At 41.7% G+C, this 17035-nt stretch overlaps 1 protein-coding gene and 1 pseudogene across 2 annotated transcripts in view; both read left to right on the top strand.

Annotated features, from left to right (window-relative positions):
• ETV6 (ETS variant transcription factor 6) overlaps positions 1 to 17035 on the top strand; it is a 220089-nt gene that overhangs the window by 138853 nt on the left and 64201 nt on the right. The gene's annotated exons all lie outside the window — the stretch shown is intronic.
• LOC308501589 (small ribosomal subunit protein eS6-like) lies at positions 5504 to 6212 on the top strand (annotated as a pseudogene). Its single transcript has one exon. The product of its transcript is annotated as a small ribosomal subunit protein eS6-like (transcript).

Raw genomic sequence — 17035 nt, forward strand, 5'->3', positions numbered from 1 at the left:
CTGCCACATGGTATGTGCTTCGTAAAGGCTTGTGTAGTCGAATCAGCTTGATTTTAGGGGGAGAGTTTCAAGGAGGCCATTACCATAGGACTTAAACATAAGACCCTTGTGATACTTTGTTGTACAATATCATATTAGCCTGGCTGAATGTTCTTTATTATTATTAAAAATATGTGTCTGTCTGCTCTGCTGACTGTAGGTGTGTGTTATCCTCCCTTGTCATTTGGCCTACATGCTCCACTGTCACATTTTTGAGTTGCCATTTGTATGGCCCCCATTTCTTCAGAAATTGTGTTGTGTTTTTCTTGTCTCTTTTTTTGGTTTCCCTCTTTCCTACTTTATAAGTTTGAAATACAGGCCTAGTTTTGCAACTGGTCTGTAAACAAAACACAGTGGTGTTGACCCCTGCTAGAACGAGACCCCAGAATTATCTTGAAAAATGGGGTTCAACTTGAAAAATGTTTTTCAAGGGCATGCACCCACGTGTTCACCAGAGAGAAGTAAACAGTGACAGTATTTTGCAGCAAACATTGTCTGAGTGTTTAATCCACCCTCTGAAGTTGTGCATTTACATTACGGTTTTAAAAATGAAGGCAAAAGTGCGGTGAAAACAGAAAAAGGGAACTGCATTCATTGAAAAATTCTCACTCATCCCAGGTGATCATGTTTTATATTATTCTTAGGAGACTCCCCACCCACATCAGAAAGGCAAATATGCAGAGAAACATAAATTAACTGGAAGAGAGCAAAAAAGACCTCTTCGCTGACCTTTCTTTTTAAAACTCTGACCTTGGCCTTTAGAAGAAAAAGGGGGGAAAAATTTTTTTTTTTAAGTTATCTGATTTAGTTCAAAAGACAGCTCTCTGGTTATAGCTTAGATGAATTACCAGTTTCCTACATTTAAAAAATGCTTCTTACAGTTGGAAAAATAAAGGTTTGTTTAATGAATCGTGATGTAACCAAAGAGTTCAGATAATCAGAATGCTTCATTCTGTAGCTGGTGCTCTGTTTAATTCAGATTGCTTGAAAAAGACTGGGAAATAGCATGGTCCTGCCAGGGACAGACCTCACTATTCTGTAGATAATGTACCGTCATTCAGGCATTTGCTATTGTGAAAATATTGTTACGGTTACACAAGTACTATCATATTTATATGATACTTTACAGTTTACTAGTATCAGTGTATTTATTAATCTATCTCATTTAATCATTGGCGCCTCTATACCTGTAGCGTAATAGACTCATACAGGTTGAGGGTGAAGGTCAACCAGCAGAACCTGCATTCACATTAGGTCATCTCTCTCTAAGTTCAGTTTGGCCTACGGTGAAGCTGCTGGCCAGGAGGTGAAAGCCAACCAGTGCCAGTTAGTAAGCAATTTCCTGACAAATCCAAGGACAAGGGAAGTGAAATAACTTCTGTGTTTCCCTCCATTTCTTCCCATGCCGTTCATCCCTTATCAACCCCCTGCCACCTTCCACCTGTATTCACACCCACCCTTTCTGCCCACACTGCCTCATCCACCTCTGCAGTTTCTGTGGGGAGCTGAGGAGCTCTTTTTTTTACGCAGTAAGGGCTTCCTCACAGGAAATTTCCTGTTGTTTAGGACACTGCTGGGCCTGATAACATGAGCCACTTAAACCTCCAAACCTCACCTTCCAAGGAGGATGGGATGGTTCTTCCCTGCTTTCTCAAAGTCTGGGAGGGCAAGAAAGTGCAAGTGTACAGAAGCCTCAAGAGTCTCACTTGGGTGGCATTTTCCAGAAGCTAAAAGCTACAGCTGTGATCAGCAAGTTCTCCTAGAAGGTCAACACCTTCATGGTTAAATGGACTGCTTAGATTTTTGACGAGACTAGTCCCTGCAGGAACATTCTGGAAGCATTGAGGGTTCTGGAAACTGTCTCAAGGTTCCGGATCTGATTCTTTCCATTATCATTTTAAAACACATTCCTGTTATTCTTCAATATTATGGATTTTGGGGTACTATAAACATTTATTTTCAGCTGTCCCTTATGGACTTGGAATTTTAATTAATTCTTGTCATTGTAGGCCCAGTGAACTATGTATGTGAATGGTTCACTGAACACCAAGTGTAAATCGTCTGGGTCATATACCAGAGGATGACCGATCTTGAGCCATAGCATAAAATTCTCCAGTAGGCTTTACATTCATCTGACCTACGATACTCTGGACCTCTGGTGGATTATTTTATTGCTTGCTAGCATTTGGGCAAAGTTAATTATTCTTAAATCATCCCTTGGAGTTGAGCTTAGCTTTGAATATCTCCAATGTTGGGAATTCTATAGGTTCCCTTAGAAGCCCTCATAGCCCAGCTCATAGTTTAAAACTTTGATCTCCTAATTTCCCTGGTGACTTGTAGATCCATTACTACTTGCCCTGACCTTGTTACATAATAAAAATAATTAACCTCTTTTTCTATTTCCATTTGACTAGACAGTTACTTAAATGATACATCTGAATTACTTGACTTGCCCCAACCCAAGTCTATTTCTCTATAATTTTCTTAATACATATCGTTTTCCTGAATGAAGGGTTAATGTAGCCTTGTTTTCCCAAAATGCACTAGATTTAATGGAAGCTTCTACTTCCCACCTCCCTAAACTTCTGTCACACACTGGTGTTCTTTCTTGTTTGCTTTATAGGAAATTATCATTCCAGCATCAGAATAAATCATTAAAATGGACATATTTTTAGGTGGGGTTTTGTGGTTATATTCTTGGTTCACATTGCAAATGAGGGAAGCCTGAAAGAAATTACAATTATCCAGGAAGAAATTTGTTGGCTGATAAGAAGAGCCTGTTAGACTCCTAGAAGACAGAGACTCTTGTTCATTTTTGCATACACGTTATTTTATAATCTTTTTGTGCATAGGCTCAATACATGTTAAATGAATGAATCCTCAAAGTCAAAAGGGAACACATTTTTGGACTTAGTTTTTTCAAAAGTGTGTGAAAGTTGTGAGCTTTTTAAAACTTAACTGTAAGAATAAACTGGCTTCATGAAGTGAGTACTGATGTTCGAGATGGTGAATTATCAATGATGAGTAATGCTTCATGTGATGTACTTACAAAGGCTAGGAAAAACATCTTTGTAAAAATGTGTTGGGATAAATTTTAAATATGGAAATGCAAAATAGTGATTTAGTTTGGGGCATTCAGAAGAGCAGGACCTGTTTAAATGTTTTACCATATTACTTTCTTTTCAGTTTGATGTTTGATTTTATATTATAGAATGGGATTAAACTAGATTATGTTATAAATAGATATTGTCATTGTGGACTAAGTAGCAACATTTATGTACATAAGAATAATTGCCATTTTCAATGCATTCTTAAATAGATCACAGTGATGTTATAATATGCAGACTGAAAACCAAGGTATTATTATTATTATTATTATTATGATATGGACTTCATTAAAATTGTATTCAAGTACTATAGGTCTCTGCTAAGTATCCTTCTTTTTAAGAAATCTACTTAGTGTATTAGAATGACACCAAAAAATTAATCAGCACCAGCCATATAGTCCATTTCCCACACAGCAATCAGAGTAATCTGTTGTAAAATGTAAGTGAAGTTGTGTCATTTCACTGCTGCAAAACCTGCCTTGGTTTCCAGTTACATTTAGAAACATTCTGAGCTGTCAGTATGAGCTGCCGCGCATTGTAAACATGGTAACCCTCTGCAACCTCATTCTCTATTGCCTTTTGTTCTGCTCATTGCTCTTTAGGTCTTGGTATTCTTAGAACACTGCAACTGTGCTCCCACCTGAGGGCCGTTGCATTTGCTGCCCTTCAGCCTATCAAGTTGTTCCTCTAGATTTTCCCATGGCCCAGTCTCTCACCTTATCCTAGTCTCTGCCCAACTGTCACCTCCTCAGAGAAGCTTCCCTGACAGCTCTATCCAAAATGGCCCCCTCTGTCATTCCCCATTCCCTTTACCCCTGCACTGTTTCCCTGCACAGTACTTTTTACCACCTAATTTGTAATTTCCAAAAATTGAGTGGTGACCCTGAAGTGTCTATTTAAAAAGGCAATTGGTAATTGTCTGTGTGCAGAGGTGGGGCTTGATGCCTGGTGGGTAGACTCTAAAAGTCTTTTGGGCAAGAGCGTGTCTGCCAAAAGAAATCCTGTGGTCTCCTGCTTGGAAGGAGACAAGCTGGGAAGGCGTTTGAGCTTTTATCATTCATTACGCAGAGTTCCGCTGAATTCCCCTTTGTTCTCCTTGTCCTTGCTGTCTCCTGGACCTAGTGCTGTCTCACTCAACTTGATTCAAGTAAGCAGATGTCCTAGCATCTAGCAGAAGGAGTACCACTGGGCTGGGGGAAGAGGGAATACAGATACGCCACAGATCCTTTTATTGGTAGCCTCTTCTGCTCCCCTCCTTCCTTCAGAGATACTTGGGAGCTCTAGCTCTGAGGTTTTTTTGAGGTTCTGTTATGAAAACCAGTTTGTTTCTTGTTGGTGTCTCCCCCTGCAGACAGGCAGGGGTCAGCTGTTCCACTCTGTTAAATTGGAAACCAATTGTCCATCTGCTTTCCATCCTCTAAAATTTTGTGTACCTCTCTCAACTGCCATTGTTTCTTCTCCCATTCTGTCTCTTTCTGCATTTAAACCTTTTTTTATTCCTCTGCTGTGGTCTAGCAGGCTGTTAGAAGCAGGGATAGTCACAGATATGACTCATCTATTTAGTTACACTTGAAGCTAAGTGCATGGACACAGCACTACAGAATGCTTTGAAAGCATAAAGTGAGGGAACTTGGCCTAGTCCATGGCATACGTTTAAGAGGAGACTTAAAAGCTTAGCAGGAGTTAATCAGGAAAAGAGGTGGTAGGATTATTTCTGGGAAGGGGAATAAGATGTGTAAATACGCCGAGACTAGAAGAGGATTTGGTCTTCAAGAAAAGGAGATGCCATCCAAATGATATTTGGTGAATTTGTTGCAGAACTTCAAGGGGTGAAGATGGTGAGGTAGAAAGAGGCGAAGTCATGTTAACGATTTTAGTCTTTATCCTAAGAACAACAAGCAGCCGTGACTGTGTGACCTGTGTAACCTTGGTTCTTCTTTTGTAAGCCAGGCAAGGGAATCTCTACAGAGTTGTGAGCATTAAATGGCGTCATGGATACACTATATCAACTTAAAATCGTCACACTTGTTTGCTGAATTTGATCTTTTGAGAGAATGACAAGTCACTGTAGCCCCTCAGGACAGTATAATCAAAATGTCAAGTTGAGGAATAATCCTTGAAGTCAAGTTAGTGAAAGATAGAAGGAAACAATGGAGGGGCATTGTTATGGGACCCACAAGTCTAATAAAAGGGAAGTTTCACACCTCAGACTAAGGTTGACTTTCAGGATGGTGTAAAGGTTAAAGGGTAAGAATTCGATGGTGTTCTAGTGACACTTCAGAACAAACACTGCATGAAGAATCAGAAGTTTATGAGCTGTGTTTCCTTATACCTCAGAGGTGGGCAGCTACTTCAGGATGAAGCGGAATATCTCTTTCCCAGCCACTGGCTGCCAGAAACTCGCCAAAGTGGATGATGAATGCAAACCTTTTATGAGAAGTGTATGGCCACAGAAGTTGCTGCTGACGCTCTGGGTGAAGAGTGGAAAGGTTATGTGGTTCGAATCAGTGGTGGGAATGACAGACAGGGTTTCCCCATGAAGCAGGTGTCTTGACCCATGGCAGTGTCCACCTGCTCCTGAGTAAAGGGTGTTCCTGTTACAGACCAAAGAGGACTGGAGAAAGAAAGCACAAGTCTGTTCGGAGTTGCATTGTGGATGCCAATCTTAGTGTTCTCAACTTGGTCATTGTAAAAAAAAAAAGCGGGGGGGGAGAAAGATATGCCCCCCCCCATGGCTTGGGGCCCAAGAGTGCTAGAAGAATCCACAAACCATTCATTCTCTCTAAAGATGACATCCGCTAATCTGTTGTGAGAAAAAACCCTAAACAAAGAAGGTAAGAAACCTAGGACCAAAGCATCCAAGATTCAGCGTCTTGTTACTCCATGCGTCCTGCAACACAAACGTTGGTGTATTGCTCTGAAGAAACAGCGGACTAAGAAAAATAAGGAAGAGGCCACAGAATATGCCCAACTTTTGGCCAAGAGAATGAAGGACGCCAAAGAAAAACGCCAGGAAGAGATTACAAAAAGATGTAGGCTGTCCTCTCTGAGAACTTCTACCTCTAGGTCTGAGTTGCATCAAAAAATGAGATTTTTCTAAGAGTAACAAATAAATAAGCTCAGACATTTAAAAAAAAACATTTATGAATTGGTGGTTGGGAACTAAAGAGGGCCAGGCACACTAAAGAGATGGATAGCTCTATACATCTGTGTCCTGGGCAATGTAAGTTGATAATGAAGCCGTCATCTTAGGTCCGTTTGTAAAAAGATGTTCTGCTGATGTGCCTGGCAACATGTGAAACACTATAGATAACAGACCATAAAATATTAAAGAGGAGACTTTTATGTTCACAGAACTTTTAAGCTTTAACATATATATATATATTTTGAGTTGTAATATATTTTATTATTTTAAAGAATTGGCCAGAGAGTTGCACCTTCAGTGCAGGGATAATTTGACTGGTTTCAGGCCTCTGAGATTTGTGACACACATACTTGGTCTTTATTCTGCCTGTCGCCAGCCAGCACCAAAGAAGCTGATGAGCTCAACTCTGTGAGCTCACCCTGTGAGCGTAGAAATCAGCCTTAACTCATGACCTGACATTTCTGAACATGCCGAACATTTCTTAAAGGAAAGCAGTGACTTTTAAGAATCACTTGATAGAGTTCTGCCACCACTCAAGTCAATAAATGGAATTGTCACATTGGCGAATGTTCTTGGGTCTCTAGAATTTATTCTGGCTTTTAAAGATGTGGGCAGATTCTGAGGCCCACCAGTTTCAGGTTGCCAGGTAAATGCAGGCTATCACGTTATCTATAAAGAGGCACTGTGGTTCACAGGCAATTGATGTAACTGATGTAATTGTATTGCTTTTTACAGCTCAGTAGAAATTACTTGCAGCTGTAAATTGTAGTAGAAACAGGCATCCATTTCATTTTGATCTTAGAGAATTTCAAAGAAAATAAATGCACACTAGAGAGTAGGTGGGTTTTGATAGTATATTTCAAACATCCCTTTTTATTAAGCCCTTGCAGAACTGTGTAGAGAAAATTGGTAAAGAAAAGTATGGGCAGATTCACGTGGGCTTTCAATGAACGCGTGCATGGTCCGGCTGCCAGTTAGGAAACAGTGGCTCTGGGAAGGGATCTCTATGTTTGCCGGGTTCATTAAGCATGAGCAGGTGAGGCCCAAGGCTGTTAGGTTGACAGCTGTACCGTGAAACCTCAGACTTGAAAGTTTTTTTCATTGCTGAGCCTGTTGAAAGGTGGATAGAGGAAAAGGATAGTCTCATAATAAAATAATATGTAAAGACTAACCAAATACCCTACTTTAGATTTTACTCCCCGGCAGGCAGGAACACGTCATGTTTCAAAAGGGGAGGCTTTACCTAAATCTATCTATGTAAACTACCTTCCGAATGCAATAGATGCACTTGTCTAGAGGTGTCTTTGTTCCTAGAGCAAGGGATGTTTGATTGGACTGACAGATTTAATTTCTTTTTTGGAAAAAAAAAAAAATAATAGGTGGTATCAAGTCACCTGTTCACTTGCCCCAAGAACTTTTGCAAAAATAGGAATTCCTTTTTGAACTTGAGGAACCAGTTATTTGACCTACATTATTTTGTACCTTGGCACATTCTTCTAAAGTGATAGCAACATACATTTTTCTCTTTGATACCCTGCAGCTCCCTTCCCCAGTGGTCATCGGCGATATGCCCACTCATAAATCAGAAAAAGGATCAGGAAAGAGAAACAAACTTCACTTGAAAAAGAATACCTATAAAGCATTCCTAGAATTTTCAGTTATACTCACTTTCTTGTCAACAAAGTTAATTGTTCTCAAACATTTGTTAACAAGGATGGCATACCTAGTTCCATGCAAAATCTCAGTTATGTGACAGATGCAAGGCGACTGGAATTGGTCCCCATAAACTATTGTGTCATCGATTAGCGCCAGCGTTACCATGAATTTTATATTTTTCTCTACAATTCCAGCCACATCACCTCCACCCATCCACCACCCATTGCCCCCATAGGATACAATGAGAATAAAAAAATACCTGACAAGGTATACTGGAAAGCTACCCTGAAGAGGATTCTAGCAGGCAGTCAAGTACTAAGAGAGAACAATAGAGGAGAGTAGGGTACCTAGGAAAAATAAAGGAGTACTTGGAAGAGGAAGGATAGTAGAGAAATGTGACTTCAGGGAATTCATTGATAGCTGGATGACCTATTTAAAAATAATAGTGAGTGAGTGAAAGAGAAGCGGTAGGTAAAGGGATGATGGAATGTGCAATGGTCAACAGGAGGAAGGAACGGAGGGAGAAAATACCGCAGAATGAGAAGGAAAAATACAAAATGAATATAGGAAAGAAATTGAAGTGATGTGAAGGAAAAGGGAGAAAGAAAGTTGTAAGTGGGGAGGAATAAAAATGAACAAGTAAAATAGGAATTAAGTTTCCGCCGTGTTCAACCATAGCTATAGAAGAAGCATATAATCAACAATTTTCTATTCTCATGAAAAGGAGCATGATATGGATAATCCAAAATAATGGATCATTTCCAAATCATTAGTATCTTTTGACTTAGGGTATGTTTTTATAATTATGTTAAACTATGTAAAGGTATTTTTGTTGTTTTAATTTTTTTTTAATAACACAGAGAAGCCACAGGAACAGGGTTAAGTAGAACCAGCTCTTTATCCCTAGTTTAGTTCCTTTCTGAATACTCTTTGGACTGGGAGGGATCAATATCTGCAGACGTTCCTTAGTCTACTTGTGTAATTAGGCCATATCCCCTACTCACTCTCCATAAATCCTAATCGCAGCGATTGCTTAGAAACTGGGAGGAAATAGAGCATTTCACTGAAAACCTTCTGTGAGCTGAGCCTGAGCAGGGGTAGTGAACCCCAACCCCCTTTTCTCCTGATTCTTTCTGGACTGTGGTGTTCCAGAGCCAGAATCCACAGAGGGGTTAAAAGTGATAAAATAGCCCCATGTCTCGTAGAAAATTCACGAATGTAAATCCATTGAAGAAAAACACTTCTTCAGAAAGAACACAGAAGCCTAACAACTTAAATGCCTTTTCAAAGACCTAGAAAGTACTGGGCATGACTTCAGTCTGGAGGGTGCTCTGGTGAGTGTCTGTGCCTATGTGAGGGTGGTGAAACTTGCAAGGGCATCTGCGTGCCGCGATCCAGGGTTTCTAAATGTCACAGAGTCTGGGGAAAAGTGTAAGTATGAATTAGTGTGAGAGAAGCCACACTAAAACAAAACTACCTGTTGTGTCTTGAGGTTCTAGTCGGCAAGGTTGAACATAAAACTTGTACGATTATCACCATTAGCAAGATCCACACATCAGATTTTCCTCTCTGCTTCTGATTACGATTAATCTGGAAAGCTTTGTTGGGTTCATCTTTAATAACAACAGACACCTTCCAGAAGATTTGAAATTATTCTTTTTCCTTTGTTGCTGCTTTTAAAGATTTATTTCAGGATTCTTGGGGTTAGAAGGACATTCCAGGTCTTCTCGTCTCCCCTGGCTGGTACTGGCATTCCACCTGTGGCACCACTGAGTGGTGACCCTCCACTTTCTGCTTGGACACTTCGGTGGAGTGGACCTTACTGTCTCCTAGGCAGTCTTGCCATTTTTAAACAAGACCAATTGTAAATTTTTAGATGCATGACATTTAGTAAAACAAAGCCTCATACCACTTCCATAGTGGTGGTACAGCAAATAATTGTCCTCTGTGTTTTTTCTTCTCCAACTCTGATCATTGCCCGGACATTGTTTATTACAGGACCTTAATCTCAACCACGCTGTCTGCCTTTACCTTGTGTTCCAGTGGTATCTAGACTATGGGACTCACTTAGAATCTAACTAAAAGTGAGAAATGCTCTCTTTCCATCAATACAAAGCTTGTCAATCGATAGGAAAAGGAAAGGCAGTTTAGCAAAGGCTGGTGATACTTCCAAGAAGCAGTGTCTTTTGGAACATCCGATGGTGACCCTGCCACTGGAGTTATCTGCTTATCTGTCTGGTTTCAGAGTTTCCAGAAAAGACTTGCTGCCTTCAGAATACTTCCTGGCCCTTCCTTTGGTGCCTGGATTTCTACCCTTAGCACTTTACTCCTCAAGCATGGGTTTTTGTTTTGTTTTGTTTTGTTTTTTTCTTAAAACAAAACAACAACAATAAAAAAACGCATAGACCAGGGAGATGGCTCATTAAGCTCTGGGTGGACATTTCACTTAAGCATTAATCATTTTTAGATCCCTTCCTGGAAGCATGTTTTAATGGGGTAAAGGGGGGGGGGGGGGAAACAAGGATCACTAGGGCACAGGTTTCAGGGGAAATATGGGTAGGGAAGAAAAAAGAAAAAGAAAGGTAACATTTCTGAGTGCCTGCTGAGGATCCAGCACTTTCACACATACAATTTTCACAACAATCCCTGTTGAGTTGAGATCTACTTTTTACAAATGAGTGACTAAGAGATGAAGTGTCCTGCCCGGGTCATATGCTAGTCAGGGAGAGCACTGGGATTTAAACCAGAGCTGCCTAAACCAAAGCCTGAGCGCTCTTATTATTCTGTGATGCCGTCCTCGAAGGGAAAAAGACAAAGAACTGGAAAGCTGAAATGGAATTTGCCTACTTCAGAATTTTGCTTAAGACTAGCCCTGTCCAGAAGCAACACTTTGAAATCATATGCATGTGGCAGTAAAAATGTCCTAATGCTAACTAATTTTAAGTCTTGCCTTTATCTCACATTTATATAACACTATAAAATATTTTACTTGTAATGAGGCATTTGTTTATAAGAAAGCTTTCTCCACTTGATCAGAATACTTTTTATTTTCTTATTTCTTATTTTGGATATTTCCCCTTTTGGGGGAAATGGACTGTGTTCACACTTTTCATGTTAGTCTTGCACAAATCTTCCGTTGTTACCAGAAGGCTGGTGAAGGTCAACTCTGAGGGCCCTTGCACCTCTAATTCCTTGGAGCGTTTTGGTTGTATGCTGTTACACCAGATCGCAGGAAGCAGACTGCTGATTTTCTGCACAGGTCTCCTTAGGGAATGATATGGGAATAATTCTCAGGTATCCCCCCACATTAGTCATGGCAACCAATGCAGCAAAGTCCCTTTAACTTCCTTCCTATCACCAACACTCACTCTCTCATATATGTTTAATGCTTGGCAAGGATTATTTTCTACCTCTCACTTTGACACTTTTGGGAGAGCATTGGGGGTATACAGCCTTTGGGTGAATTTCCCAGTTTTCCTGAAACAGGCCACCATCAAGTAGACTTTGGGAGAGGATCTAGTGGGAGGCAGGTCTGTTTCCTCCCCCCACTCAGTATTCTTTTGCAGCAACCACAAAACTACGCTTTCTCTATTAAGTACACATTCTAGGACTCTAACAAAAGGCTTCTGTGAGCCTGAAAGCAGCAAGGGAGGGTTCAACGTGAGGGACGGAAGATTTAAAGGGTTTCATTTCTTCCTTGCTGAGGACTGTATTGTGTTTGAATGCAGTTTGGAATCTGCTTCCCCACCACAAGGGGAAATAGAAATCTGCCGTAAAGCTGCACAGGGACCCTGGAAGGTCTTTATCCTCATAGCTTAGTGATTTCCTGGCACCCAAGCAAGCTGCCGGGTTCCCCTACATGCAGGAGGCTCCAGGAAGCCCAGCGGGTAGCGTGTGCGGATGGGGCTCTGAGTTCTCCAGTGTGACCAGCATCCCTTTGCTGAGCAGCCCCTCAGCCAGGCCCCAAGCCTCCAGCCAGAGCTCACAACTGCAGTTAACCTGCCTTCTGGCATGTGGGTTTCATGGTTTTAGAAGAGATACAGGAAGTCAGAATTTTTCATCCTTCCCAACTGGGGAGAATTGAATTCTAAAGAGAAAGTAACTAGCACTGAAAAGAATGTCCCCTCCCTTCTGCAGCGAACCCAGAGGGCACACCGTCCTGCCATCTTGCATTTGACAGAAACCTGCTTTCCTGCCGAATAGTACCAGGCACTGGGAACCATGGGTTTGGCTGTGCTGCCAAGCTCTTGCTTTTTCAGTAGCAGAGTTAATGTGGCCATGACTCAGAATTATGGGACCCCAGATGCTAAGGAAGTGAACTAACTTCTTTTGGGCTCACAGCGGACTCATAGTCAACAGAATAGGTTTCATGTTCTAATGAAACAGCGTAGAAACTCAGTCCTTGGTGGCTAAGTGGTATGTGGTGTGATTTTGATTCCCTCTCTATTCCTCTTCTTCCCTCTCTCCTTCATTACTTCCTTTCTTTTCTTTCCTTTTCTTCCTTCCTTCCTTCCTTCCTTCCTTCCTTCCTTCCTTCCTTCCTTCCTTCCTTCCTTCCTTCCTTCCTTCCCTTCCCTCCCCTCCCCTCCCCTCCCCTCCCCTCCTCTCCCCTCCCCTCCCTTTCTCTCTCTCTCTCTCTCTCTCTCTCTCTCTCTCTCTCTCTCTCTCTCTCTCTCTCTCTCATCAGAGCTGAGAACTGTAATTCCAGCCCAAATTCCTTTAAGCAAAGGGTCCTTCTAAATATGACCTTGAAAAGATTTCTTGTGATATCCTCATCCACAGTTGCATTTTGTTCCTGGGATTTAGGAAACACTGGAGAAATCTTCCACTTCATTTAGGGAGAGCCTGTATGGTTAGTGGATCGGACCTCGGGTAATAGCATTCACAACAATAATGCGAAGAACTCCACCTGCAAAATAAAAACTTGGTAATGAAGAACAACTTACAATTATAGACCATTTTTCTTCTGAGGAATACAACGCACTTCCTTGTAAATTCTGCCCTGTTCTCATAGAGCATGAATTACTTCCTAGAAATGATTTAGGCTCTTGGAAAATGCATTGATTCTTTTAACCATCGTGATTCCAGTTACAGTAAAACCCCTATTATCTGATTTTCTGTGAATCTGTAAAGCTATTATTAACTGGCACATTATATATTTCACCAGTACAATGACAGCTGATGTTTATAATGATGACCTTGGATTTCTGAAAGATCCTGAATTACCCACTCAGGAATCAAAGAAAGATTAAATTGGATTCAATAGAGTTTTTTAATGTTGTGTCTATTTTATTATATTCAAATCCTTTTTAGAGAAGTCCAAGTGTATATCCACTACAATTTTCCAGGGTAGCACCAATTTAAAATATTTTTTCTTAGAATTGTAAACCAAACCTTGTAAAAAAATAATTTCAATATTTGGGTCTAAACTACAGATGATTAAATCTCAAACCTGACAGAAACAAAATTTCTTTTGGGGGGCTGGTGTAGCAGATAGGAAATATCCTAAATACGATCACCAAAGTGTGGGACAGATCACCCCAAAACACTCCCCACTGTTCCTCTTTCAGATCTTAGCTCATCTCTACGTATGTTTCTGGGTTTGACACCATCATTCAGAGGCAGACAATAGTTTATCATTCACATCATATGGCTCAGATCGATGGCTCTCCTTCTTGAGCTCTGCAACTCTCTCTCAGGCTTTGTGAGATGTGCTTTGTATCATTTTCCTTGAAGGAAACTTTATATAGAAAACTAAATGCAATACACAATGAGGAGACTTTGACCAAGACATTAGAATTCTACGAGCATCTAGGAAAGGGGTTAGGACAAAACCCACCCAGGGGAAGAGATGTCAGCAGAATGCCCCTCCCCCACTACCTCTGCTTTGCATCACACTCTTCCCTGGGAAGCCTGACGCACACTGCCTTCAGGGTAGCATGGTCCAGGGGCAGGGACCTCAGTGCTGCTTCTGCAGGTTAAGCTCAGAAAGCCAAGAGCTGGAGCCCAGCAAGAGAAGGAAACAGAAGACAGAAAAGGATGTACTCTGCTCCTCTGTGCTCTCTCACACACTTAGCTGGAGAAGTCAAAGCTTACCATGAATAGGATATCTACTTAATCAATGGTGCCATATAGTAATGTTGAAGATCCTCTCTATCCATGGCTTCATTTGATCTCACGACAGCCCTGTGGTATGGGCTTGATAGAAATTGTTACTCCCACATCACAGATGAAAAAACAGGTTCAAAGACCGTGAGTGCTTTAGCTAAGTCCTCTCCAAACAAGGCAGGTGACTAAAGCACAAGGTTTCTAATTCCTTATCCATGATTCCCTGATGGAATAGGCCACCCTTTAGGTGACTGGTCCCCGATGGCCCTATTGTAAGCAGGTAGGTGGGTATGAAGAAGAGCTTGCAGGATGCTGACCCACAAGGCCACCTTTACTTTCAGAGTTCAGTTAGATGAACCTGGACTGAGAGCCAGAAGACCTCAACTCTAATCCTGGCCCTGCCTCTGAGTAGTTAAGCAACTTTGAGCAAGCCAGTTAGCCTCCTTCCCTTCTGGTTACTTAGCTGGAAATAAGAATAGTCAGGTCTACACTGCTGACCCACCTGGCTATTCTGAAGGCCAAATAAAGTGTTTGAAAGCCCTGTGTTGCCAGATATAAGGTCACATCTCCATTTCTCATGATTTGGCTCAGAGGAGAAGGACATCCAGGTGACACAGCAAATAAGTTCATTTGGTGGGGGGCAGAGAACAGTATGCTGATTATAGTAGAAGTGCCTGGAACCTGCGATCATAGAGTTTGGAAGTCAAAAATGATGCAAAACTTCCATTACGGTTTCTACTTTTTTGGGGAGGGTGTGTGTGTGTGTGTGTGTGTGCGCGTGTGTGCGCGCGCGCTGTTTATCACCTCTGAGGATGACGTGTCCACTTCTTTCTGGGTGGTAGGTTATAAAAGGACTTCACAAAGAAGGGGACCCTTCTTTGAGGAATCTTAGTATATTTTGAAGTGTGCATGCTTTACCTGGCAGAAAACAAATAGCCCATCCCAGGCAGAGCGGGTAGCCTGTGCAAAGACCAGAGAACACAGTGCCTCTAGGAATTGCAAGCATGTCTGTGTGCCTGGAGCTGGGTCAGCCAGAGGGCGACATGACAAGTTAGGCAGGAACTTAGGTGGCCCTACGAAGCTTCTGAAAATGTTTAAGCAAAGCAGTAACACAGTCAGCTTTATGTTTTAAAAAAGATTACTGCCTCAAACCCGGTGCTCAGCTACCTGACCTTTTTGTTTTTATCGGATACAAGAAAGATCTGAAGATCTACAAAGACTAATGAGCAGAGAAGCAGCAGTTGTCCTGCCCCCTGCACCTCCCTCCATTTGCCTGCAGTCAGCCATCTTTGTCTGTCTAAGCCGAGGGATGGTGGGGCACACAGAGCTGGGAGTTGACTAAGAGAGGGTGGGAAGAAGTTGGCTGTAGGGTCTACACTACTGTTGACAATTTGATAGCACTAAGTCACTCAAATTAAACTGTCTCCTGCTTTGCCTTTGATATTTCAATGTAGCAAATGGAAAGTTTGACCCGACGCCAACTACTTTCCATCCTTCCATTGGACTCACAGCCCACTTAGAATTCAGATGTTCGAAGTCCTAAGCCGGCGAGAGCATGTGCTATTCCCGTCCTTAGGGAGGGTGGAGGGGCTGTACTTTTCAGCCTTTACAACCATCAACCATCTGGTGATGTGCTGTGACACTGGGGGCCCTGAGGGACCTGAACTTTGGAGTCAGACAGACTGGGCTGTGCGTGTTGGTTCATCAGTTATTTAACCCCTCTGCCCCTGTCTGCATTTTCTCATCTGGAAAATGGGAACAGTAATCTCCACCTGCCATTGCTTTTGTGAGGACCAAACAGATAGCATCGTCAAAGTTCCAGGTATACAGTAAAATCTCAATTTATGGTTTTCCTTCAAATACCAGAAGTTCATATTCTTTCAGTAATTATTCTCTTAGAAGCAAACAAAAGAGACCCAGTGTGTGTGATGCTCCTACCTCTGCTCTTCTATATTGAAGAACTAGGAATTAATGATGAAGTATATCAGAAAGGAAACTGTCTCTAAGATGCCAAGCAAGGGAAACTTAGGAAGGAAGAGCCAATAAATAAATCAAGTGATTAGGGGTCAAAATGTTCTGTACGCCAGCCTAATGCAACTCCAAGGACTAATGTCAACTGATGATCCCAATGCCTACTCAGCCAATAAAATACTTATGCTTTTTGAGCCAGAAAGGTACCACTTATAATGTATGTTCAATTTTAATACACAAATCATGATTACTTGTCAACAAGTCTTCTTGCTCACTTCATGGCTGCAAACAGTACATGTTGGCCTGCCACCATGCCAAGTCAAGTTCATGAACACTACCAGGGTGGGTTCCATGGTGGGGCACCAAATCAAACACAAATGGACTTGCATTGGGGGCTTATTACCTAGTAATAAGGGGAAAAGGCTTAAGCATGGGTAAATCACACAGCTTCGGGAAACCCTATGTGCAGTTTCAGAGTCCTCTGGAAGCAACACAATAGGAGAAAAGAAGGCTTCATGGAAAGTATGACTTTAGTTCCAGGCCTTAAAGGAGGGATGAGTTTCAGCAGGCAAAGATGGAGGGAAAGTGTAGTACAATCAGAAGTAGCAAGCCGGTGAGCAGATGCACTCTGGGGAGTGCCCAGATCGGGGCCGGTGTAGGGAGTATCATGTAGAAAGTCTTGGGGATCCAAGGGGAGACAGGTCAGGGTGTTGAATCCTCCATAAAAGAGTGATTTTATTATGTATGCTTTTGGTGTGGAACCTTGAAAGTTATTAATCAAAGGAGCAGTGGGAATGGCTCTTAAGGAAGATTTCTCTGGGAACACTATATATTCTCACTGAATAGTTTTTTGTGGTTTTTATACCAATTACAATGTGGAGCTTGGTATCTCTGAGCCTACAGTCTGCATTTCCAGAAGAGAGTTGGTCAGTGTTTGCTTTGTTTACGATACATCCCTCCGCTGGATACGGCTCTTCAAGCCTTAGAGTCCCTAGTCAGTGCTCTTCTA

This window comes from Rhinolophus hipposideros, assembly GCF_964194185.1.
Source record: "Rhinolophus hipposideros genome assembly, chromosome: 9".
Taxonomy (NCBI): Eukaryota; Metazoa; Chordata; class Mammalia; order Chiroptera; family Rhinolophidae; genus Rhinolophus; species Rhinolophus hipposideros.